This window comes from Schistocerca piceifrons, chromosome 1, assembly GCF_021461385.2.
Source record: "Schistocerca piceifrons isolate TAMUIC-IGC-003096 chromosome 1, iqSchPice1.1, whole genome shotgun sequence".
In the NCBI taxonomy this organism is placed as follows: domain Eukaryota; kingdom Metazoa; phylum Arthropoda; class Insecta; order Orthoptera; family Acrididae; genus Schistocerca; species Schistocerca piceifrons.
The window spans coordinates 1,144,032,282-1,144,059,643 of record NC_060138.1 but is presented as its reverse complement, the minus strand read 5'-3'; the positions used below and the strand labels follow the sequence as shown (position 1 = coordinate 1,144,059,643).

General features: G+C 43.5%; 1 protein-coding gene across 1 annotated transcript in view; it reads left to right on the top strand.

The window, feature by feature from the left end:
* Positions 1–2,203: 2,203 nt before the first annotated feature.
* The window catches only part of LOC124780939 (28S ribosomal protein S31, mitochondrial), a 250,757-nt gene continuing 225,598 nt past the window's right edge, over positions 2,204–27,362 (top strand). The window contains exon 1 of the mRNA XM_047253819.1: positions 2,204–2,222. The gene's annotated coding sequence lies outside the window, so the exon portion shown is untranslated. The remainder of the gene's footprint in view (positions 2,223–27,362) is intronic.

Genomic DNA, 27,362 nt, shown 5'->3' with positions numbered 1-27,362 from the left:
GAACAAAAGCGTACAGGCCTACCTCGTCTGTTGACTGACAGAGACCGCCGACTGTTGAAGAGGGTCGTAATGTGTAACAAGCACACATCTATCCAGACGATACACAGGAATTCCAAACTGCATCAGGATCGACTGCAAGTACTATGACAGTTAGGCAGGAGGTGAGAAAACATTGATTTCATGGACGAGAGGCTACTCATAAGCCACACATCACGCCGGTAAATGCCAAACGACACCTCGCTCGGTGTAAGGAGCGTAAACATTGGACGATTGAACAGTGAAAAAATGTAGGGTGGAGTGAAGAATCACCGGACACAATGTGGCAATCCGATGGCAGGGTGTGGCTATGGATAATGCCCGGTAAACATCATCTACCAGCTTCTGTAGTGCCAATAGTAAAATTCGGAGGCGGTGGTGTTATGGTGTTGTTGTGTTTTTCATGGAGGGGGGTTGCAGCCCTTGTTGTTTTGCGTAGCACTATTACAGCAAAGGCTTACATTGATGTTTTAAGCACCTTCTTACTTCCCACTGTTGAAGAGCAATTCGGGGATGGCGACTGCATCTTTCAACACGATCGATCACCTGTTCAAAATGCACCGCCTGTGGCGGAGTGGTTACACGACAATAACATCACTGTAATGGGCTGGCCTCCACAGAGTCCTGACCTGAATCCTATAGAACCCCTTTCGGATGTTTTGGAATGCTGGCTTCGTGTCAGGCCTCACCGACCGACATCGATACCTCTCCTCAGCGAAGCACTCCGTGAAGAGTAGGCTGCCGTTCCCAAAGAAACCTTCCAGCACCTGATTGAACGGATGCCTGCGAGAGTGGAAGCTGTCATCAAGGCTAAGAGTGAGCAACACCATATTGATTGAATTCCAGCTTTACCGATGGATGTCGGCACGAACTTTTAACTCATTTTCAGCCAGGTGTCCGGATACTTTTGATCATATAGTGTACGTTGGCCGCGCGGGGTAACCGCGCGGTCAGAGGCGTCTTGTACGGTCCGCGCGGCTACCCCCGTCGGAGGTGCGAGTCCTCTGTCGGGCATGGGTGTGTTGTCTGTAGCTTAAGTTAGATTAAGTAATGTGTAAGCTTAGGGACCGATGACCTAAGCAGTTTGGTCCCAGAAGATATTACCACGAATTCACAATTTACAATTCGTACGCTGTCTGTATGTACACTACACAATGTCCTTCAGACAAGCATGCACATCTGAAGGAACAGACACTGTTCTGTCGACTACGACTGAGGTAAATTACATGAAATGCTTTCAAATTTGGGATTCCTAATGGACGTCACCTGTTGGCGACACATGAAAGTTTCTGCTAAACCGTGACTCGAACCCGGAATTTCCGCTTATAGCGAGTTGGTAATATACTTCCTAGGTAGAGAAAGTGATCCACTTGTTCCACAGGTATACTGAAAATAAAAATACTGAAATCCGGAAACGCGAGTCCAGGAGCTGGATGTATGAGTACCTTTGTGTCAGGGATGTTGTTGTTCAAGCAAACCATTCATATGAGTACCGAAACAGTTTACATACAATTACAGCTCTGTGGGCGGATGATATGAAGAAGCATTGTCGTCTGCATATTGCAGTTCACTTATTTCTATGAGACTTATGAACCTTATAGAACAGAGTCTGTCCTCCGTCAAATCCGTATTTAAGTACAAAACCTGCTCTTTTTACTGATGTTGTCTTAAGCATGACTGGGAGGTGCAGGACAAACAATGTTGGTGCGAGGGAACATCCTTGATTAAGCCTATTAGTAATAGGGAATTTGTCAGATATTTGGTCCTGATAAACAACACATGTCATCGTGGAGAGCTTGAACAAAGTGTACAGGACAACGGAAATATTTAGAGACTTTCCACGAAGCTTTTCTGGACACTATCAATGGTATTTCCTACCTCACACGTCACTAACAGAGAAAGGCTGACGTACAGTATATTTTACGGACAAATAACCCTCTTTCAAGTATGTGACAAGAGTCGTTTCCGGATTATCTGGGGTAAAATATGCACAAAGTAGTTTGGCGCGATACGTGTGTTACCTGGCCAGACGTCATATTATCTAGTGGGAGGGCGGTGGGATATAATGTGCCTGTTCGTTCCCTCTCCACCACACTAATAGCTCTCGTGCTGTCTCCGTAGCAACACGCGCCGTCAGCTTCCTCGCACAGAAGACAGCATGAGTCCGAGGATGCAGGACAGCACAGGTAGGCAGGCATTACCGGCGACATCAAATGGCTCTGAGCACTATGGGACTTAACATCTATGGTCATCAGTCCCCTAGAACTTTGAACTACTTAAACCTAACTAACCTAAGGACATCACACAACACCCAGCCATCACGAGGCAGAGAAAATCCCTGACCCCGCCGGGAATCGAACCCGGGAACCCGGGCGTGGGAAGCGAGAACGCTACCGCACGACCACGAGATGCGGGCAATTTTCCGGCGACTGTACCTTGTACATCTGCATGCATGCTCTCTAAATCGCTCCAAACTGCTTCATGGACGTGGTCCTCCCATTGTACTAGTCTTCCCGATCACGTGAAAGAAGACAGCTTCTACACATGTCTAAAAGTCGTCGCTAGTAGTAACTTACCTTCATTATAAGTTCGGAAGCTGTGCATAGGAAATAGCGGAGTATTCGTGTTCTCCTACCTCGAAGAAAACCATTATTGACACAAAGTCAGCACGGTTTCAGGAAATATCGCTCGTGTGCAAACAAAGTTAGCTTTTTATTCTCATGAAATAATGACTGCTATCGACAGGGGATCTCGAATTTATTCCATGTTTATAGATTTCCAGAACCACCTCACACCGTTCCTTAAAAAAGGCTTCTAGTCAAATTGCGTGCCTATCGAGTATCGTTTCAGTTGTGCGACTGGATTCGTGATTTCCTGTCGAAAAGGTCACATTTCGTAGCAACAATAGATTTACTATTGAAATTTGGGGGCAGCACTTTTCAGGAGCAGTCGGACAACATATTGCTTCCCCCCGCAAATAACCCGCGTATTGTCCGCAGCTCGTGGTCGTGCGGTAGCGTTCTCGCTTCCCGCGCCCGGGTTCCCGGGTTCGATTCCCGGCGGGGTCAGGGATTTTCTCTGCCTCGTGACGACTGGGTGTTGTGTGATGTCCTTAGGTTAGTTAGGTTTAAGTAGTTCTAACTTCTAGGGGACTGATGACCATAGATGTTAAGTCCCATAGTGCTCAGAGCCATTTGAACCAACTCGCGTGTTGACCACGAGGAGAAAATTCGAGAAATTAGAGTCAGTACAGAGGCCTACCGACAATTATTCTTCCCAGGCACTATTCACTAGTGGAACGGGGTTGGAGGGATCAGTTAGTTGTACCGAAAGTACCCTCGGCGAAACGCCATTAGGTGGCTTGCGGAATATGATGTAGATGTAGATGAACTGACGAAAAGTCATCGAGTAAAAGAGAAGTGATACCTGCCGTTCGCCAAGGAAGTGTTATAGGCCTTCTGCTGTTCCTACCTAATCTATATAAACGATTTCGGTGATAATCTGAGCAACCATCTTAGGTTGTTTGCAGATGATGATGTCGTTTATCGTCTAGTACAGCCATGGAAAGATCAGACCCGATTCCGAAATAATGGAGCGAAGACAGCTGTATGGTGCCGAAAGTGGCAATTGATCGTAAATACTGAAAACTGTGAGTTCATCCATGAGAGTACTAAAATAAATCCGATAAAACTTCCGTTACACGATAAATCGCAGAAGACTAAAGACTATGAATTCAACTAAATATCTAGGAATTACAATTGTAAACAACGTTTGGAACGATCACATAGATAATGTTGTGGATAAGCAAACGAAAGACGGCGATTTATTGGCACAACATTTAAAAGATGCAAACAAATTTACTAGACTGCCTACACGTCGCCTTCCAGAATACTGATACGCGGTGTAGGATCCTTACCAGACAGGATAGACGGAGGAGATCGAAAGAGTTCAAAGAAGGTGAGCACGTTTTGTACTGTCGCGAAATAGAGGAGAGAGTGTCACCGACATGATACCCGATTTGGCACGGTAGTCATTAAAATAAAGGCGTTGTTCGTTGCGGCGAGATCTTTTCAAGTAATTTCAATCGCCGACTTTCTCCTCCGAATGCGAAAATATTCTGTTGACCCCCACCTACGTTGAGAGAAATGATCATCGTAATAAACAGAATCAGAGCTCTCACGAAAGCCTCAAGTGTTCATTTTTCCTGCGCGCTGCGGAGAGTGGAACGGTACAGAAGTAGTGTGAAGGTGGCCCGATTAACCTTTTGCCAGGCACTTCATAGAGTAGTCATGTAGATGTGGATGTAAATGATTCGTTGATGGGAATCGTCCGAAATAAATCTATAAAAAGTCTCTCTTCAAATGTGATTAAGTTCACTTTTGTGACACTCTCTTTTAAGTTTAATCGTCCGTTCTATAGTTATTATTCTGTGTTTAATTTCCATTGTAAAGTTTCGTGGAATTTTCTTTTCGTTGTGGGAACTCGCCTACAAACTCTTTGACAGTTTTACTGGCTTAAGGATAGTCGAATTCGGCCTAAAAAGGTTCCAGTTAAAAAATAATAATATTTTATAATATTTATAATATTTTTATCCCAACACTGTCAAAATATTAAAGATTTTTTATTTTATATTTTTTCTTTATCAGTGGCTAACACACATCACTGAACGGCAACTGTTTGAGGATGTGCTGTCGTTAAACAGGTAGTAATGCGTGTCAGAAGAAAAGCATTTCTCGTACTTTTCTACTTACCATTCTCTAACCGACGTGATAGGAGGGGCTGTTTCTGATCTAGTTCCTTTACAGAGATCGAATCTTTCCCGGAAAATCACAACGAGCTGAAAGTGGAACGAGAGGGTTCCCAGGTGGGAAAATTTGTGAGGCGGTAGGGTAGATTTGTCCTTCGTCTTACTTCCAGTTGGAACCTCCCGAAACACTTGCCTAGAGTGTTTCAAATTAGAACTGTGGAAGTTTTAAGCTGATTAAGTATATGTAAGCCAGATGTGCATGAGTGCATGGAGGTCTTTTTATGTGTGTGAAAGAGGTAGATGGATGACTTACTTGAGCTGAAATGACGCGCACCTTAGACAAGGTGTTTCGTATCCACAAAGGGGCATTGTAGCGCTGAAGCGCCCATGTAGTATCGCATTGGTTCCAGCGGGGAAAGCAATCTGCCATTTAGTGTTCGCTGTGACGAATTCCGTCTTATTCAGTTCTCTCATAAATATGGTTTGCGAGTAACGAAGTTGATACAAGCAGAGATAAATGTCCGGACCTTCGTCCTGAACTATCTCTATCAGTAGTTGCTGATTCAAACAGGGACTGCAAAAGACATCTTGGTCAACTGACAATCAAGACAGAAGCAAACCACCATTACCCGTAAGTGTATCATCCACCGCACTGGACAGCGTAAGAGACCAACTGCACAACAAGAAAATGAATATTCCAAATGTAATAGTTTACGTTTATGACTTATTTTTGTGTTTTATCTATTCTGTTGTGAGCGTTGGACAGACGGAATGTCTGTACGGCAAATTTTCAAACGAACCATTGCTGGCACCGATGGCCAGTGCTGCGAAGCCGCAGTGAAGTGTGAAAAGTATTATTATATCATTTCTTAACACACATCATAACAACAAACAAACAAAAATTATCAACACAAAGGGAAAACAGCCAAAGTTGCAAATTTGCTTGATGACTACTTCCGGGTCGGGATCCATTTTCAAATCATCCAGATAGTCAAAATGGTATTTCCCAAAGTATGAGAACCATGTCAAGATAACAAACATATACATATAGCAGAGCTGTTCGTTATCTTGACATGATTCTTTTATTTTGGGAAATACCATTTTGACTATGTGGATGATTTGAAAATGGGTCCCGACCCGAAACTAGCCATCAAGTAACTAAAAGTGAAATCTGCAACTTTGGCTGTTTTTCCGTTGTATTGATTAACACAAGTTGCTGCCCTGCAATTGCTCCAGCATACTGGGAAGTTAGAAAATAATTTGTAACTACAGCAGCAATTCTAGCGTCATTGTTGTGTCAGAACCAGTAGCTTCGTATGTAGCCCACACTGCAGAACAGTATTTCACCAGTGGGTTTTTAAGAAAGATAAGAAGAAAGAAAGGTTAACGTTTAGGGTCTTGTCAATATCGAGGTTATTAGAGACATATTCCTAGTCCGGTCAGACAAGGATGCAAACAAATCAGTCTTGATCGCTTATCACGATGTAGAGAAACCATGGCAAACGTAAATCAGGTAACCTACTACTTGTCATCTTCCTTTTGCTGCTACCGTACTATCTCTTTTATAGGCATATTCTAATTTTGCTTCACGTACGACAGAGCATATGTGATGATGTAAATACAGGGGTTTCAAAAATGACCGGTATATTTGAAACGGCAATAAAAACTAAACGAGCAGCGATAGAAATACACCGTTTGTTGCAATATGCTTGGGACAACAGTACATTTTCAGGCAGACAAACTTTCGAAATTACAGTGGTTACAATTTTCAACAACAGATGGCGCTGCGGTCTGGGAAACTCTATAGTACGATATTTTCCACATATCCACTATGCGTAGCAATAATATGGCGTAGTCTCTGAATGAAATTACCCGAAACCTTTGACTACGTGTCTGGCGGAATGGCTTCACATGCAGATGAGATGTACTGCTTCAGCTGTTCAATTGTTTCTGGATCCTGGCGGTACACCTGGTCTTTCAAGTGTCCCCACAGATAGAAGTCACAGGGGTTCATGTCTGGCGAATAGGGAGGCCAATCCACGCCGCCTCCTGTATGTTTCGGATAGCCCAAAGCAATCACACGATCATCGAAATATTCATTCAGGAAATTAAAGACGTCGGCCGTGCGATGTGGCCAGGCACCATCTTGCATCAACCACGAGGTGTTCGCAGTGTCGTCTAAGGCAGTTTGTACCGCCACAAATTCACGAAGAATGTCCAGATAGCGTGATGCAGTAATCGTTTCGGATCTGGAAAATGGGCCAATGATTCCTTTGGAAGAAATGGCGGCCCAGACCAGTACTTTTTGAGGATGCAGGGACGATGGGACTGCAACATGGGGCTTTTCGGTTCCCCATATGCGCCAGTTCTGTTTATTGACGAAGCCGTCCAGGTAAAAATAAGCTTCGCCAGTAAGCCAAATGCTGCCCACATGCATATTGCCGTCATCAATCCTGTGCACTATATCGTTAGCGAATGTCTCTCGTGCAGCAATGGTAGCGGCGCTGAGGGGTTGCTGCGTTTGAATTTTGTATGGATAGAGGTGTAAACTCTGGCGCATGAGACGATACGTGGACGTTGGCGTCATTTGGACCGCAGCTGCAACACGGCGAATGGAAACCCGAGGCCGCTGTTGGATCACCTGCTGCACTAGCTGCGTGTTGCCCTCTGTGGTTGCCGCACGCGGTCGCCCTACCTTTCCAGCACGTTCATCCGTCACTTTCCCAGCCCATTGAAATTTTTCAAACAGATCCTTTATTGTATCGCTTTTCGGTCCTTTGGTTACATTAAACCTCCGTTGAAAACTTCGTCTTGTTGCAGCAACACTGTGTTCTAGGCGGTGGAATTCCAACACCAGAAAAATCCTCTGTTCTAAGGAATAAACCATGTTGCCTACAGCACACTTGCACGTTGTGAACAGCACACGCTTACAGCAGAAAGACGACGTACAGAATGGCGCACCCACAGACTGCGTTGTCTTCTATATCTTTCACATCACTTGCAGCGCCATCTGTTGTTGAAAATTGTAACTACTGTAATTTCGAAAGTTTGTCCGCCTGAAAATGTACTGTTGTCCCAAGCATGTTGCAACAAACGGTGTATTTCTATCGCTGCTCGTTTAGTTTTTATTGCCGTTTCAAATATACCGGTTATTTTTGAAACACCCTGTACTATATTACCTTACTCATCTACATAAACATCTGAATCCCGCTCATCACTATGAAGCCCAGACGGAGGCTAATTTCATTTTATCCTACTGTTACGCTTTCTTTTTCCATTCCGCTCACGAATGAGGCGTGGAAATGTGTCTGCTTACTTCTCAAAGGGCAGTGCGTAGCAGTACACACAGAACTGTTATATACTTTAGAGAAATTCACGATTCCAAAAAACAGAATTTTTAATCTTCTCTTTCGTACACTAAGTGTAGACTACAGTCAATCAAGTCTAGGTGAAGATACCGTTTCATACCCAACGAATTTTTAATGCCATGCTTTTTCTTTGAAGTTCTCGGTCCTGCACTTTTACTTTTCATGTCGTACGATGCTTTTTTTCCTTCATTTACCGACAATGACCGGTTTCTGTGTTGGGAAAATTATTGTAGAGAAAATTATTGTAGAGACTGGAATTACTTCTATATTTCTGTTCCAACTAAGCTTTGGCATGTGTTACAGCGTTACCTACGAAACATTTGAAGATACACCCAGTATTATGTAATTGTTCTTACTGTTGACAAATGACAGCAGAGTTGAACACAAATCGACTTATTTTCGTGTGTTTTGGGCGTCAGAGACCAAGGTGTTAACTATTACACGTCTGCCTACCGAGGTCTAAACAGCTACAGTCACTTCTAGATAGACAAAACACGGGGTGCCACAATAAGTGTCCGCTACTCTTAAATGGTCCCTGTCAATAAGTGATAGTTAATGACACTGAATTGCCTGAAGTATCATACATCTTATGAAAGAAGAGCTCCAGTCATTTTTTATTCAATGACAAAGAGAGAGGATGGTTTAAATATCTGTTGTTGTATAATCTCCTCCTCCTAACGAGTTCACTGACATCCATTAGGAAAGCGTACTCTCTCATCATTAACAGTATTACGACAGCACTGATAACCTCACTTCGTCGTGCAGACGAAACCCGACAGCCGATTTACATACCCTAGCAAAATCGATTCAGGCTTAACATTTATTGTCATTATAGGAGTTGGTAGCTCTGATAGAAATGTAATGTAATTTAGCTAATTACGTGAGTTACGAGGGCTATCGACAAAGTACATTACGTTTTGGAATTAAAAATAAATGAAGTATTGGAAAAAATTTTATTATATACAGATGAAAGCCACACTTAAATACTACTTTTCTACATAGTTGCCATTTAAATTAAGGCACTTATCGTAGCAATGGGCGAGCTTGGAAATTCCTTCGTCTTAAAATTCGGCCGCCTGCGCCTTCAACCGCGTGGTTACCTCTTCTTTTGGGACAGAAACGGTGTGATTTTTGTGGATTTCCTGGAAAGAGGCACTACAATAAACTCTCAAAGGTATTGCCAAACTCTGCACAACCTCAGAAGAGCAATACAAAACAAGCGCAGGGGAAAGTTGGGCTCAAAGATCTTGCTGATTCACGACAACGCCCAGGCCCACACGGCAAATGCCACTCGTGAAGTTCTCGAATCTTTTAAGTGGGAGTTGTTTCCTCATCCGCCGTACAGTCCCGACCTGGCACCGAGCGACTTCCACTTATTCCCAGCAATGAAGAAGTGGTTGGCTATGCAGCGTTTTGATGACGACGCACAGCTTCAAGAAGAGGTAACCACGTGGTTGAAGGCGCAGGCGGCCGAATTTTACGACGAAGGAATTTCCAAGCTCATCCATCGCTACGATAAGTGTCTTAATTTAAATGGCAACTATGTAGAAAAGTAGTATTTAAGTGTGGCTTTCATCTGTATATAATAAAAAAAATTCCAATTCTTTATTTATTTTTAATTCCAAAACGTAATGTACTTTGTGGATAGCCCTCGTACAAACGTCATCCGGCATCCGCAGTTGTCGATAAGCGAAACCACTATTTGTTTGGCGGTAAACCGTTGACAAAGCACATCATGATGTGTATCGAAATCGAAACACCGCTTTTCAAATTGATGTTTTCATAGATAACACACGACTGCACTATTAGACTTTTTCCTTTTGTCGTGTGGCTAGCGCCTTCCGCCAGGTAGACCGTTCGCCTGGCGCAAGTCTGTCGAGTTGGCGCAACGTCGGTGACTTGTGTGTCGATGGGGATGAACTGATGATGAGTAGAACAGCACAACACCCAGTCCCTGAGCGGAGAAAATCTCCGACCCAGCCGGGAATCGAACCCGAGCCGTTAGGTATGACATTCCGTCACGCTGACCACTCAGCTACCAGGGGCGGTCGTTAGCACTGTCATCTATTGTAAATTACGATATGCAGGTATTTTTCGTGTATAAAACATATTACTTGCGTAAAAGATACTGTGTATTTAGATAAATATACAGGGTACTCAAAAAGTGTCACCGAGCGAGATGGCGCAGTGATTAGCACACTGGACTCGCATTCGGGTGGAAGACGGTTCAAATCCGCGTCTGGCTATCCTGATTTAGGTTTCCCGTGATTTCGTTAAATCGCTTCAGGCAAATGCTGGGATGGTTCCTATGAAAGAGCGCGGCCGAGTTCTTTCTCTAATCCGATGGGACCGATGACCTCGTTGTTTCGTCCCCTCCCCCAAAACCAGCCAACCGAAAAGTGCCGAATATTTCGACAGGTGGTAGTACCACCAAAGCAAGAAAAATGCCCAATGAAAATGGGCTCTAAAATGCATACCTCATGAGCTAAGAGCACTTGCTCATCTTCTGTACAGTGAAACACATCTCCTCTGTTGGAAGCTCTTTGTTTTCCATATTTTGGGAGGACGTAGTATGGACCAAAACAAGGCAAATGTCCAGTAAACATAGGCACCAAAATGCATACCTCAAGAGCTATGACCACTTGTTCATCTTCGCTAATGTGAGACGCATCTCTTCTATTGAAAAAGTGCTCATAACTCAGATTTTCTAGCTTCCCTACCACATTCAAACTTCCGGTATTCCACTCCCAAACTTGTAGGACGCTGTCCTTTCTTCCAATCTTTTCCTGATGGTCACCTCCCCCTTGGCAGTCTCCTCCCGAGTGGGGACGGACTAGTTAATGATGACACTTTTTCAGTTACAGGCCACATGTTCTGTAGCTACGCATCATGTGTCTTTAATGCAGCGGTTTTCATTGCCTTCAGCATCCTCATGCCGTTGATCATTGCTGATTCGGAATAATGAGGGATAGTTTCCCACCCACAGGGCAAGAGAGTGCCCCGAAACTCAGTGGGCTCCTCCACTCTCTTTGATAAGGTCGTTGGCATAACGAGGGTGACTTCTAATGCAGGAAGTGTTCGGCCGCCATTAATGATTATTTTTATTCAAAATATAAGTAGTTTCGAGGCTCGAACCAGGGACCGAGGACGTTTTGATTACTAATCAATAACGCTACCCTAGACTACGCGTATACCAAATGGGAAAGCGACAAGGCACAGCCGCCACCCTAATGGTCCCCCGAGTCACCCTATTGCGCATTTCCCTTTGTAGGGAAAGTGTTCACGAAATAGAACGACAAGAGGAAAAGCTTGGTCGTCCTAAATGGCTGTTACAGTTCTTTAGCGGAATATTATGCACTACGTAATAATAATTTATAACACCCTTAGGATGAGCTCACACTACTTACATTTCGTGTTCATTTACGTACTTAAGGCTAGAGCAAGAGATAAATACACAATTTTATAGTTTCACTAGGTATTAATTGCATCTCTCTCTACTACAGCTTCATTAAATATTCCATATTAAGAGCCTCTTGTAATCTCCAGAAGACCACTATAAACCACAGTAGCTTCAGTGCAATTATCTTTTAATAAAAGTGTCATTTCTGTTCGTCTCGCTGTGTATTTCTTTGCCACCTTCCGTGACATTCTGTAGTAGTTCTAACGAGTGTATCTGCGTAGCCATCCTCAGCAGCAAGCACAGAAATACTTGTTTTGTGAATAAAACCGCATTTTCTTGCTGTAACTTAATTTATTTTTCCCAGACGCGTTTCGGCTTTTTCTTGCTCTAAGGCATATTCAGTGGGATAGTTTGTTGGCATCGGTGTTTCCTCTCATCTGGTGTGGAGGGCGCATTACCACTTCGTTTCCGGAACATAAGCACAATTTTGTATTCCGAACTCTTTCTATAGCACTGTTCACCATGTTTCTCCTTCTTTGTGGTGCACTAGAACTCTTTTGCCTCTAGTTATAGGTATTTGTTCGAACGCTGTGCTTTAACGACGTCGATATTGTGAGTTCATTATGTGTTACCTCCTCCAAACAGGAAGTGGTAGTGCGACCTCCAGACAAGATGAGAGGAAACGCCGATGCCAAAAAACTCTCCCACTGAAAACGCCTTATAGTAAGAAAAAGATGAAACGCATCTGGGAAAAATAAATTACGTTGCAGCTAGAAAAGGTGGTTGATTTTATTCAAAAAACAAGTACTGTATATTGTAATAGTTCTTTCTGTGTGTGCTATGGGTTTCATCGAGCTATGTTGTCTGGTGGTCACACATCGTGCAAAACTTTCACACCAGTGTATTTAAATTGTTGCATAAGAGGACTGTACCGTTTCACAGTGAAGAATTTTTCATTGACCGACTTCGAGCGAAAAGACAGTGCTTTCGGTCACCAAGCTATGCTACTGACTTTGGTGTACGACGACCTTTCCGACGGATCTTACAGAGCAAAGGTATACTAAACAGAGCAGAGAGACACTGTCGACAGTGTTACCTTATGTTCCGTCAGAATAGAGCTAGTGTCACTGTTTTGCATAATAATATATTCAATTCGAGTGGTCAGTAACATGCACTCCTTAGACCCATATGTGCAGGTGCAGATTGACACTGGTCAGTACTGACAAGGTGTGGAGATATTTCGTGAGCCTTCAGTCAGAAGATTTCGTGTTTAATACGGAAGTTTGTTCATTACACAGGTTACATCTCGGAGTGCCACAAATGATTTAGGAAGGAAGCACGTTCTGGACAATGAGAGCTTGCGGTTTTGGTTACTGCTGTTCGATGGAGGACAACTGTCAACACGTGATCCGTACCTACCTGCTCTATTGGCTACAAACATCGAGTGCATAACGGACAGATGCGACATTAGCATTTCATGGCGACAGACAACTTCCGATGAGGCAACGATCGTACTTGATGCGTAGGCCACAATCTGTATCGCTGAGTGGCCAAAATGGTCGCTAGGTTCCAGTTTCGGATTGTCTATCTAACCGCTTTTAGGGGGGAAAAAAATCTGAGTTTCAACTTTTCATTTAATTACGGACCGAAATGAAAAATTTAAGATGCCCTCATAACCCACTCATTAAGACGTATAACCTTCCGTTAAAAGTTTAAAAAGCCAGTCCAGTACTAAAGTTAGAAACTGTGCGTACGTCGTGAGGCAGCATAACTCATATTACGCAGACTATATCCACACATTGAAAATTTGAAAACGAGAGCTCTCAGAGACAACCAACAAACCTTACGCGTAATTTGAAAACTTTTCGAAACTTTTTATCGCTGACATCTCCCTCGCCCCCTCCCCAGCAAAATAATGAAACGGAAAAAGTTTGTCGCTTTCTATATTTTCACTGTTCACGCAGTGAAACTTCAGCATTAAGAACGACATTTAATTTTTTAACTTCTTCACTACTAACTTTATTCGTAACACAGTTTTCAGACTGTTTCCAAATGTACAATCTCAGGAGATATGGGTTTATAAAGATTTGAGACGCCTGAAAAACTAGATTTTCTTAAAACGGGGCGGAAATTACGCTATACGCGTCCAGCGTTTGACAATGGGAGCATTCAGCGATTCTCAATAACTTTTGAACATAATTTCAGACCTTTACTAAACTTTTTCTCGCTCACAGCCCCACAAAAAAAGGAAAGAAAAACAGTTTGTTTGTTTAACTGTTTATATTAAATGTACAATTAAATGCGTCTTTATATTGTAATATATCTTCGCGTAAAGTAAAAAAAAAAAAATATTATAACGTCATAATAGCACGAAAGTATGTTGTTAAACTACATTTAATGACTTTACTTTTATATCTTACTTTTGCTGTGACCAAGTCTAAAATTAACAGTTTGACACTACGCACTATTTTCCAAAAACGTCTTACAGGAACATATAAAGGGGTTATCAGTTTCCTGATTTACCAGCTTTGGTTTTGACTTTTTCTTTAGTGTGCGAGTGAGTAATCCGAAAGTAATGAAACAATATAATTAGTGTTTTGTATCTTTAACGTCAAACATTTAACTCTAGTTCTTTTGTGAAGTATCGGTTTCACGTATGAGAGTTCGAAAGAATCGGGTGTGGGAGAGGCTTACTGGTGAACTGTAATTGAACAATGCACGAAAATATATTAAAGGAAAATTGTGGATAATAGTTAGACTGGCCGGAAGACCTGTAAATACCATTCATACCTCGCGGAGAACAAGTTTCAATGGCGCCAGTGACATATCAGCTCTGTAATTCTGCTTTTTTATTAAGCGCAAGGGGCTCCCAAATCCGACGATTCAAAACGTCGTATCCTCTGAGTTTTATCGAGCGAGGGGGCGCAGAGGTGAAGACATCGGGCTCGTATTGTGAAAGAGAAGGATTCAGAATTTCATAAGACCTTTTCTTTACGTTTCCCTTGGATTTTTTAAATAACTTCATGAAATCGACGATTTGGCTATTTTCGTAGGGACACAATCAATCCGAGAGTTTGTTGTGTCTGCAGTGTCCCACATCTTGACGGGGGGTTAAACTCTTCCTTTTCACTTTCTTACGGTCTTTTATACCTGATGGCCCGCGGAATAAAAATCTCGATTTGGGGCTTTGTATGAGATTAGCGAACTATTACAGTAGGCGTTTAACCCTTTGAGTCCCAACAACATGAGAAAATATAATTTTAAAATTTTCCAGATAATTGATCTTCATTATCATGGTAAGCAAAGAATACCTGAATAAACTGTCAAAAAGTAAAGAATCAATTGTTTTAATGAGGTGCTTTCACTTTGGATCCACTGGGACATACAGTATTCAACCACATCTCATTTCATGTAATATGCGTTTTTGAAAGCAAATTCGCATTTTTCCTAAAAAAAAATCCGACCTCTTCGAAACACCCATAAACTCATAACGTCTAAAACAAATTATAGTCCTAAACAACAAGCAAAATGGGCCTAAAATTTAATAAATTTTGTGTTACATCATGCGCCAGTAATTCCTTTCTGCCATACATTTAGATTAAGAAAAGTAAAATTAAAAGCTCAAATTTATGTTACAATAGCTTAGATACCCTGTACTTACTTTTACTGTCAGTGGTCTCCTCAATAGGACCATTATAAAAAAGACCGCATATCACAATTTCCTACGCGCACATAGCACAACCTCGGCCCCGAGTGATGCTTTGAACGCTCTAAGGAACGGCTACAGTGCATTAAACTCGTAGAATGATAAACGTATGACATAGAGTCTCGCAGGAAGCTAGCGACCATTTTACTAAATACTCGTATGCATAGCTAAACTAGCTAGGTCACATAAAAAGTCATACAGTAGGCGAAGAATGACTTAATTGATCACAAGGTAGATATGTCGTGTTTCGAAATTATGTCTATCTAAAACATAAATACAAGAAACGAATTGGTATACAAAAATACAACACGAATCTTTGTTTTTAGATAGTATCAAGCTGGTGCATAAGTTCGAAGCGTTTTTCTTTTTCATGTTGTTACTCTGTCTGCTATGGCTTTATTTGTTGTTGTTGTTGTTGTTGTGGTCTTCAGTCCAGAGACTGGTTTGATGCAGCTCTCCATGCTACTCTATCCTGTGCAAGCTTCTTCATCTCCCAGTACCTACTGCAACCTACATCCGTCTGAATCTGTTTAGTGTATTCATCTCTTGGTCTCCCTCTACGATTTTTACCCTCCACGCTGCCCTCCGATACTAAATTGGTGATCCCTTGATGCCCCAGAACATGTCCTACCAACCGATCCCTTCTTCTAGTAAAGTTGTGCCAGAAACTTCTCTTCTCCCCAATCCTACTCAATACCTCCTCATTAGTTATGTGATCTACCCATCTAATCTTCAGCATTCTTCTGTAGCACCACATTTCAAAGGCTTCTATTCTCTTCTTGTCCAAACTAGTCATTGTCCATGTTTCACTTCCATACATGGCTACACTCCATATAAATAGTTTCAGAAACGACTTCCTGACACTTAAATCTATACTCGATGTTAACAAATTTCTCTTCTTCAGAAACGCTTTCCTTGCCATTGCCAGTCTACATTTTATATCCTCTCTACTTCGAACATCATCAGTTATTTTGCTCCCCCAATAGCAAAACTCATGGCTTTATTTATAGATTGTCATTTTTTATTTGTAGTTGTCTGTTGCTATTTGAGTTTACAACTGTCATTTTGTCATTTGGAGATAGTGAGTGGAGCTGTGGGCGCCAGAAAATGGAGTGCCAAGTGGAGAAATCGGAACATCGCCGACACGTTCTTCTGTGTGAGGTCAGTAGAGGAGTGACAGAAGCGGAGGCAGCCAAAAACATTTGCGCTATTTGTGGGGATAATGCCACTGAACAGAGCACGGCAAGGAAATGGGTTTCTCGTTTTACGGAGGATCGTTTTGACATTAGTGACTCACCGCATTCAGGAAGAGTTTCGGGGTTGGATGAAGATCGTTGAAACGCATTAATCCATAATTATCCACGTCGATGTGCTCGAGAACTGGCAGATGCGATGAATTTTGAGCATTCCACATTCGTGCGATTTTTTCATGCAGGAGGTAAGGTTCAAAAATTGGGTGTATGGGTACCGCATGTTCTAAGCCAAAACCACAAAAATATGTGCATCTCTGCATGCATCAACTGGCTTGTGAACATTCCTATCCAGTATCGTCACTAGTGACAAGAAATGGTGTCTTTATGCTAACATAAGGGAAAGAAAGGAATGGCTGATCCCAAACAAAGCAACAACTCCCCGTACAAAGATCTGTATACGTCCACAAAATATAATGTTATACGTCTGGCGAAACAGCGACGGTGTGGCGTACTACGAATTTTTTCCCGGGATGTAACCATCACTGCTGACAATTCCTGTCATCAACTGAGAAGTCTTGCAGACGCAAACCAAGAACAACGATGAGGAAGACCGTGTAAAGTTATACTACTCCTACATAAGGTCCGCCCGCATTCTGCTAGACTGACAAAAAAACACTATACAAAGAGTTGGGCACGGAAGTCATTATGCATCCACCTCATTCACCTGATCTTGCGCCCTCAGATTTGCACCTTTTCCGCTCTCTATCGAACAACCTTCAAGGAGTTTCTTTTCTTGGTGAAAATGCGCTCCAAATATGGCTCGTCGAGTTCTTCGCCTCAGAACTACGTGATTTCTACAGTCGCGTAATCGAAAAGTTACCTCAGCGTTGGCAGACTGTTGTAAATAGTGAAGTAGAATATACAGATGACTAAAGTCTCTGTTATGTGTGTCTGTTCTGTTCAGTAACTCATCGAAAAACGCTACGAACTCACGCATCAACCCAATAATAACCAGCTAACACTGAACAAAAGTGCAAGCAAAAGCCATTCCTACCTGCCCATGCGCAAAAGCGGTATAAGGATAAGACAGCTACTAGTTATGTGAGAAACATGAAATGACAGACTAATAAGCAAGTTTCCATAAAAACGGGATAGGAAGACAAAATTGCCACTACATGAATGCAGGGTAAATGCGGAGGCGCCGTGTCATATCTACTATCATATTCATCATCAGTGTTCTGCCTAAAGGCAGGTTTTCACATGGTAGTTTTCCAGGCTGTCCAGTCTTCTGCCATCCTCTTCAGATCTGCATAATTTCCTCTTCCCTTTATGTCGTCTATCATCTTGTATCTCCTTCTTCCTCTCAGTCTTCTCCCACAAACCAATCCTTCCAAAGCATCTACTAGCAAGCACTCCCTTCTCAATGAATGTCCCAACCAGTTCTTTTTCCTTTCTCTTACAACCTTCAGCAGACATCTTCTCTCACCAACCCTTTCCGATACTCTTTCATTACTCACTCTCTCCATCCAGCTTATTCTCTCCATTCTCCTCCATCTCAAATGCTTCTAACCTTTTTTCATCCTCTCGTCTCAGCGTCCATGTTTCCGCCCCATATAGTGCCACACTCCAGACAAAACATTTGCCAAGCCTTTTCCTTAGTTCTTTATCTAATTTGCCACATAAGAGTCTTCTCTTTCTGTTGAATGCCTCCTTCGCTATGGCAATTCGAGTTTCCACCTCCTGGTGACATCTCAAGTCTTCAGTTATTGTGCTTCCGAGATATTTAAATTCTCTTACTTGGCTAATGATAGATTGTCCTATTTTAATATTGGACAGTCTGCGTCTTGTACTGATGACCATACTCTTTGTTTGTGCTGTGTTTATTTGCATCCCATATTCCACACAAACTTCATTCAAATCTTTGAGCATGTTATTCACTGTCCGCTCACTTTCTGCCACTAATACCATGTCATCAGCAAATCTTATACATTCTATTCTCTTTCCACCAATACATATTCCTCTTTTCTCATCTAAGCTTTTCGCAATAATCTCTTCAAGATATACTTTAAACAACAGTGGGGAAAGGCAACAACCTTGTCTAACACCTCGTCCAATGCTGCTTCCTCCTGACATTTCATTTCCAATCCTTATCCTTGCTTTCTGGTGTAAATATAGATTCTGTATCAGTCGTCTCTCTTTCCAATCTACTCCTTTCCTCTTCAAAACATTCATCAGCTTGTTGCACTGAACTCTGTCAAAAGCCTTTTCTAAATCTATAAAGACAGCAAAGATTTCTCTACCCTTTTCCATATACAGGGTGTTTCAAAAATAACCGGTATATTTGAAACGGATATAAAAACTCAACGAGCAGCCATAGAAATACACCGTTTGTTGCAACATGCTTGGGACAACAGTACATTTTCAGGCAGACAAACTTTCGAAATTACAGTAGTTACAATTTTCAACAACAGATGGCGCTGCAAGTGATGTGAAAGATATAGAAGACAACGCAGTCTGTGGGTGCGCCATTCTGTACGTCGTCTTTCTGCTGTAAGCGTGTGCTGTTCACAACGTGCAAGTGTGCTGTAGACAACATGGTTTATTCCTTAGAACAGAGGATTTTTCTGGTGTTGGAATTCCACCGCCTAGAACACAGCATTGTTGCAACAAGAAGAAGTTTTCAACGGAGGTTTAATGTAACCAAAGGACCGAAAAGCGATACAATAAAGGATCTGTTTGAAAAATTTCAACGGACTGGGAACGTGACAGATGAACGTGCTGGAAAGGTAGGGCGACCGCGTATGGCAACCACAGAGGGCAACGCGCAGCTAGTGCAGCAGGTGATCCAACAGCGGCCTCGGGCTTCCATTCGCCGTGTTGCAGCTGCGGTCCAAATGACGCCAACGTCCACGTATCGTCTCATGCGCCAGAGTTTACACCTCTATCCATACAAAATTCAAACGCGGCAACCCCTCAGCGCCGCTACCATTGCTGCACGAGAGACATTCGCTAACGATATAGTGCACAGGATTGATGACGGCGATATGCATGTGGGCAGCATTTGGTTTACTGGCGAAGCTTATTTTTACCTGGACGGCTTCGTCAATAAACAGAACTGGCGCATATGGGGAACCGAAAAGCCCCATGTTGCAGTCCCATCGTCCCTGCATCCTCAAAAAGTACTGGTCTGGGCCGCCATTTCTTCCAAAGGAATCATTGGCCCATTTTTCAGATCCGAAACGATTACTGCATCACGCTATCTGGACATTCTTCGTGAATTTGTGGCGGTACAAACTGCCTTAGACGACACTGCGAACACCTCGTGGTTGATGCAAGATGGTGCCTGGCCACATCGCACGGCCGACGTCTTTAATTTCCTGAATGAATATTTCTATGATCGTGTGATTGCTTTGGGCTATCCGAAACACACAGGAGGCGGCGTGGATTGGCCTCCCTATTCGCCAGACATGAACCCCTGTGACTTCTTTCTGTGGGGACACTTGAAAGACCAGGTGTACAGCCAGAATCCAGAAACAATTGAACAGCTGAAGCAGTACATCTCATCTGCATGTGAAGCCATTCCGCCAGACACGTAGTCAAAGGTTTCGGGTAATTTCATTCAGAGACTACGCCATATTATTGCTACGCATGGTGGATATGTGGAAAATATCGTACTATAGAGTTTCCCAGACCGCAGCGCCATCTGTTGTTGAAAATTGTAACTACTGTAATTTCGAAAGTTTGTCTGCCTGAAAATGTACTGTTGTCCCAAGCATATTGCAACAAACGGTGTATTTCTATCGCTGCTCGTTTAGTTTTTATTGCCGTTTCAAATATACCGGCAATTTTTGAAACACCCTGTATCTTTCCCCTATAGTTCTTGGCAGGCCAACAGCATCTCTTGTTCCTTTTCCTACTATGATATTAAGTTACATAAAATGACAAAATGAAAAGTGGTACATCAGTGAACATGGAAATAATACAGTGTAATGAGCTGTTTTAACAACGTAGTAAAAGAAAGTTAAAAACGTTACACATACTTCATATGATCCAAGTCCGTGACGCTGTGTGTCCAAAGACATAGCTAGGTCATTGACCACTACTCGTAAGAATGGTGGAAGTACCTCAGTGTACCACTAGAAGTCTCTGTCTTGCAATAGAATCGATGTCACCGGTAATTCATTATTCAGAAAGTACGGGGGTCTCAAAGTGTTAAACAGCTGTGGTCATCACGCAAGCTACACTCGTAACCTTTAATGTGCTCAGACCGCAAATGCTCCGTTATTTTCTGGGGCGCGCACAGCTTTCTGTACTTCTCCGTTCCTAAACACGCGTAATGAGATGTCAGATTTGCGAAACGAGTGTCATCACGGCTATAGCTTCATGGTGGAAAATATTAGCCCTTAACCTTGAGGCTTCGTACCACGTTTTCCTGCTGCTGTTTGAAAAGGAAGAAAGCTTTGGCTTGAACGTACTGTCGATTACGAAGGATTTAGGGGCGGATCATGTGGTCGGATTGGGGAAGGCCGGGTAAGGAAACAGGCTATGCCATTTCAGGGGAAACATTCCGCCCTTGGCGTTAGGTGATTTAGGAAAATCAAGGGGAAACTAAGTCTGTGCGTTCGAACGGGTAGTTGAATCCCCGTCTTCTCGAGCCTAGTATGCTAACCACTAGACAACCTTGGTCGGAATTCTCGACGGCGCAGCAGCTAACATGTCAGAGTTATATACTAGTCTTTTCTCATCTATGCAGCCAGGTTACTAGTATGGACTAACTTCGGGTCCGGCGTTTATAATGTGTGCAAGATGCCGAAAAATTACTGCTTCCCCTGTTTTACGACGAATATTACCCCAGCATGTACACTCCTGGAAATTGAAATAAGAACACCGTGAATTCATTGTCCCAGGAAGGGGAAACTTTATTGACACATTCCTGGGGTCAGATTCATCACATGATCACACTGACAGAACCACAGGCACATAGACACAGGCAACAGAGCATGCACAATGTCGGCACTAGTACAGTGTATATCCACCTTTCGCAGCAATGCAGGCTGCTATTCTCCCATGGAGACGATCGTAGAGATGCTGGATGTAGTCCTGTGGAACGGCTTGCCATGCCATTTCCACCTGGCGCCTCAGTTGGACCAGCGTTTGTGCTGGACGTGCAGACCGCGTGAGACGACGCTTCATCCAGTCCCAAACATGCTCAATGGGGGGAGAGATCCGGAGATCTTGCTGGCCAGGGTAGTTGACTTACACCTTCTAGAGCACGTTGGGTGGCACGGGATACATGCGGACGTGCATTGTCCTGTTGGAACAGCACGTTCCCTTGCCGGTCTAGGAATGGTAGAACGATGGGTTCGATGACGGTTTGGATGTACCGTGCACCATTCAGTGTCCCCTCGACGATCACCAGTGGTGTACGGCCAGTGTAGGAGATCGCTCCCCACACCATGATGCCGGGTGTTGGCCCTGTGTGCCTCGGTCGTATGCAGTCCTGATTGTGGCGCTCACCTGCACTGCGCCAAACACGCATACGACCATCATTGGCACCAAGGCAGAAGCGACTCTCATCGCTGTAGACGACACGTCTCCATTCGTCCCTCCATTCACGCCTGTCGCGACACCACTGGAGGCGGGCTGCACGATGTTGGGGCGTGAGCGGAAGACGGCCTAACGGTGAGCGGGACCGTAGCCCAGCTTCATGGAGACGGTTGCGAATGGTCCTCGCCGATACCCCAGGAGCAACAGTGTCCCTAATTTGCTGGGAAGTGGCGGTGCGGTCCCCTACGGCACTGCGTAGGATCCTACGGTCTTGGCGTGCATCCGTGCGTCGCTGCGGTCCGGTCCCAGGTCGACGGGCACGTGCACCTTCCGCCGACCACTGGCGACAACATCGATGTACTGTGGAGACCTCACGCCCCACGTGTTGAGCAATTCGGCGGTACGTCCACCCGGCCTCCCGCATGCCAACTATACGCCCTCGCTCAAAGTCCGTCAACTGCACATACGGTTCACGTCCACGCTGTCGCGGCTTGCTACCAGTGTTAAAGACTGCGATGGAGCTCCGTATGCCACGGTAAACTGGCTGACACTGACGGCGGCGGTGCACAAATGCTGCGCAGCTAGCGCCATTCGACGGCCAACACCGCGTTTCCTGGTGTGTCCGCTGTGCCGTGCGTGTGATCATTGCTTGTACAGCCCTCTCGCAGTGTCCGGAGCAAGTATGGTGGGTCTGACACACCGGTGTCAATGTGTTCTTTTTTCCATTTCCAGGAGTGTACAATATACTGAGCGTTATTTCTGTTTATTTGCATTGCAAGTAACGTAAAACTTCCTGGCAGATTAAAACTGTGTGCCGGACCGAGATTCGAACTAGCAGAATTAAAGTTGTGAGAACAGCTCGTGAGTCGTGCTTGGGTAGCTCAGTTGGTAGAGCCCGCTCCGACCCACTGCTTTAATCTTCCAGGAAGTTACATATCGCCGCACACTCCGCAGCAGAATGAAAATTTCGCTCTGGAAGTAAAGTAAAAATTGAAAATAAAGAAGTTCCCTCATACAGACTTGACCCCACTACCGTGGTGTTACCATTCTGTACACTTTCCGCTGCGCCAACTGCCGTTTGTAAGATACGTTATTAGGGCTGAAGCCGCGCCAGGACTGCTATTTTTTCTAAACACCTGACCATTTGGAGCTCCCCTTCTGTCACTTTAATTTCCGGCAAAGCTCTGCGTATTGTATAAATCTTGTGCATGTGTGGTCTTGTGAGATCCAAACGTTATGTGCCACAACCGGCATCTGTATCCTGCCAGAGAGCTATCCGTTTCTTCTCTATTGTCTTCTTCTACATCTACCTGGATACTCAGCAAATCCCATTTAAGTGCCTGGCAGAGGGTTCATCGCACCACTTTTACAATAATTCTCTATTAGTCCAAATTCGTACAGCGCGCGGAAGAAACGAATACTTACATCTTTCAGTGCGGGCTCTGAATTCACTTATTTGATCATGGTGATGGTGCCTCCCTATGTAGGTCGGCGTCAACAAACTATTTGCGCATTCGTAGGAGAAAGTTGGTGATTGAAATTTTTTGAGAAAATTCCGACGCAACAAAAATCGCCTTTGTTTAAATGATGTCTACAACATTGTCGCACCACGGAAACAACACCATGTAGAAGCTTTCTCTCGGAGCGAGTACCTTTACGGCCAACGTTCTAATAATAAGAAAGGCAATCAGAAACGTACTGCATAATACCATCGGCATTCTGATCACAACACATTCGCGGAACGCCCTGGAAAAACTAGATCATAAGTTCTGGAAATTGAAGATGAACTATTACCTCTTTCGGGTAAAGGAACTGATTAATCTGTCCTTCAGGAGAAAAGAGTTCTACTTGTTTAGGTCAAAGGACATTCCGAAATCATACAGTCGACAAATGAACAAAGAGCTCAATTACCGAAGACATATTTTTCTTAATATGTCTCCCTTTTTCACACTTTGGAACTAGAATAAATAAGTTTTCCATGAATGGCGCCGATTTTGGGAAACCTCACAGATGACGAGAGGGCGCTATTCAAGAATTCAACCGTTGATTACTTTTAAAAAATCAGATTAGTGTTCAAATTTGCTTGACGTCACATAACATCAACAATAATAATGTGAACTGAACACTGGTAATTGCCCTGAACATCGCCATAGAATGAGAATTTTAACCTCTCCGTATTACGAAGATCATCGTATACACGCAATATATACTGGTACGTCATCTACTGCTCGACTGTTCCCGTTACGCGAAAGAGACAGCAGGCCAAACTCCATCGGGCAAATCATATCAAATGGTAATTCCTCTGCGGAGAAGTATCATTGATCTTGCAGAACAGCCGAAAACCTTATGTTCATGTCGCAAGACATTTTGAAGAAAACTTGCATTCGTCTGCAATTACCAAAATATTTTCAAGAAACGGGCATCCGCCTGTAAATACCAAGATGTGAAGACACTGAACCACAGTAACCACTGATTTGATAGACTTCAAGAAAGGTGCGTGTTGGTCAGCACATTCCAGAGGAAGGAATCGTCAGCAGCTATTTACTCGTTAACTGGTTATCTGTATTTACACCGTTAATCTCTAGTCTTTAATGGCTATTTATCTCTAATGGTAGTCCTCATAAAACATACTACGAATGCCATACGGTTGTCAGTTACGATATATTCTCAGCACAAAATTGACGCATTGCAAACGTATGGCATAATTATGTAGTTTATAAACATAGAAAATAAACATGTACACTGCTGTGCAAAAATTAAAGTGATCGCCTTCTTTTAAAGCATGAAAAATACGCTATTTCTGTGATTATTTAAGTAAAACAAAAAGTAGTCCTAAATCTGATGATATAGTTTTATTCCTTACACATTTGTCTTTAAGCAATGCTGTCTGTGTCCACACGGGATGCTCCCAGTAACCACTGCACCAGGTGGAAGGGCTCAACTCAACCGGAACACTGGTCATTGGCGCAAATTCTCGAAGCACTCCTTTTGAACCCGTAACAAAGTAGTTTTGCACAAGTCATTTTCGATACATTTTCTATTAGCGTACCTAGGACAGTAGAAAAATATTGATTTCTAAGAAAATGATGACATGTTGAAACAAATGTCATTTTCTTCGCACACGAAATGTAAAGGAAACCATGCACGCTGATAGAGAATTCAATTTAGAACGCCAGCAACAAATTCCAGTCAAAATCGTTTGTACTGTTCTCTAGTCGTGTTTCCAGTCAGTTTGATAAATACAGTTTCGTGTAAAAAGGTTGCATTTTTTATACACTGAAGAGCCAAAGACACTGTCGCAGGCATGGGTGTTCAAATACAGTGATATGTAAACAATCAGAGTACAGCGCTGCTGTCAGAAACGCCCACATAAGACAACAAGTGTCTGGAGCACTTGTTACATCGTTTACTGCTACTACAATTACAGATTATAAAGGTTTAAGGGAGTTGGAATGTGGTGTTACAGTCGGTGGACGACTGATCAGACACAGCATCTCCGAGGTAGCGATGAAGAGGGGTTTTTCCCGTACGACCATTTCACGAGTGTACCGTGAATATCAGGAATCCGATAAAACATCAAATCTCTGACATCGCTACGGCCGGAAGAAGATCCTGCAAGAACGGGACCAGCGACGACTGAAGATAATCGATCAACGTGACAGGAGTGCAACCCTTCCGCAAATTGCTGCAAATTTCAATGCTGGACCATCAACAAGTGTCACCGTACGAACCATTCAACGAAGCACCGTCGATATGGGCTTTCAGAGCCTGATTCACATTCGTGTACCCTTGATGATTGCACGACACAAAACTTTACGCCTTGCCTGGGCCCGTCAACACCGACATTGGACAATTGATGACTGGAAACACGTTGCCTCGTCGGACGAGCCTCGTTTCAAATTGTATCGAACTGATGGACGTGTAAGGGTGGGGAGACAACTTATGAATTCATTTACCCTGCGTATCAGCAGGGGACTGTTCAAGCTGGTGGAAGCTCTATAATGGTGTGAGGTGTGAGCAGTTGGAATGATATGGCACCCTAATACATGTAGACACTACTCTGACAGGTGACGCGTACGTAAGCATCCTGTCTGATCACCTGCATCCATTCATGTCTATTGTGCAGTCTGACGGACTTGGGAAATTCCAGCAGGACAATGCGACACTACACACATCGAGAATTGCTACAGAGCCGCTCCAGGAACACTCTCCTGAGTTTAAACACATGCGCTGGTCACCAAACTCCCCAGACATGAACATTATTGAGCATATCTGGGATGTCTTGCAACGTGCTGTTCAGAAGAGATCTCCACCCCCTCGTACTCTTAAGGATTTGTGGACAGCCCTGAAGGATTGTTGGTGTCGGTTCCTTCCAGCACTATTTGAGACATTAATCGAGTCCATGCCACGTTCGTGTTGCGGCGCTTCTGCGTGTTCGCTGAGGCCCTACACGATATGGGCAAGTGTGCCAGTTTCTTTGGGTCTTCAGTGTCGTTTCGTTAAATTTACCTCTAGTCACCGATCCTTTGACCATACAGCAGTCCTTCCAGATCCAACAGGAAGTCCTGCTCCTCCTCTTTCGTGGCCATAGCGGTCCCGCGGGCCTCTTTGGCAGCTTCTATCACACGCTGATCTGCTTGCTCCATACGCTTTTCGTCCGCTTTTGCGCAGAAGTTGTAACAAGCTGGATCGATCTCACGTTATAGCACGTTCGGAACTTCCATAGTGTCTGCTAGGCCGCCGTTGAAAACACGTTCCAACTACTTTTTCCCACTGTTCATGGTTTTCAGAGACATTTTTTCACGAATCGACTTGTATTTCGACAAAGCAGTTACTGGCGAATCTGGGATGAACACCATAGTCAAGTAGACATCCCGGAGAACATTTGTAGCAAAATAAAAAGAAAACTCGATTTCTTCAAATATTCAAACTGGACTGTCTCCTTAAGGACGAAAGTAAGTTACACGTTATGTGTCACTGTCACTGTCAAAGTAGTGTCTACATGTATTAGGGTGCCATATCACTCCAACTGCTCACGCCTCACACCATTATAGAGCCTCCACCAGCTTGAACAGTCCCCTGCTGATATGCAGGGTAAATGGATTCATAAGTTGTCTCCACGCCCTTACACGTCCATCAGTTCGATACAATTTGCTCGATGAAAATTGGGCTATAAATAAAAATGACTGCCACAATTTAGTAGGAAAGGAGACGGAAAGAAATACGTAGTGAGATGAACAGAAACGACCATTTCATTCAAAGACAATAATTGCTCTGAAGTCTCTGCGACTTATGATAGTACCCTGTACATAACATAAGACGGGACATGGTTCTTATTACGGTGCGCGATCGCCAACGACGGAGA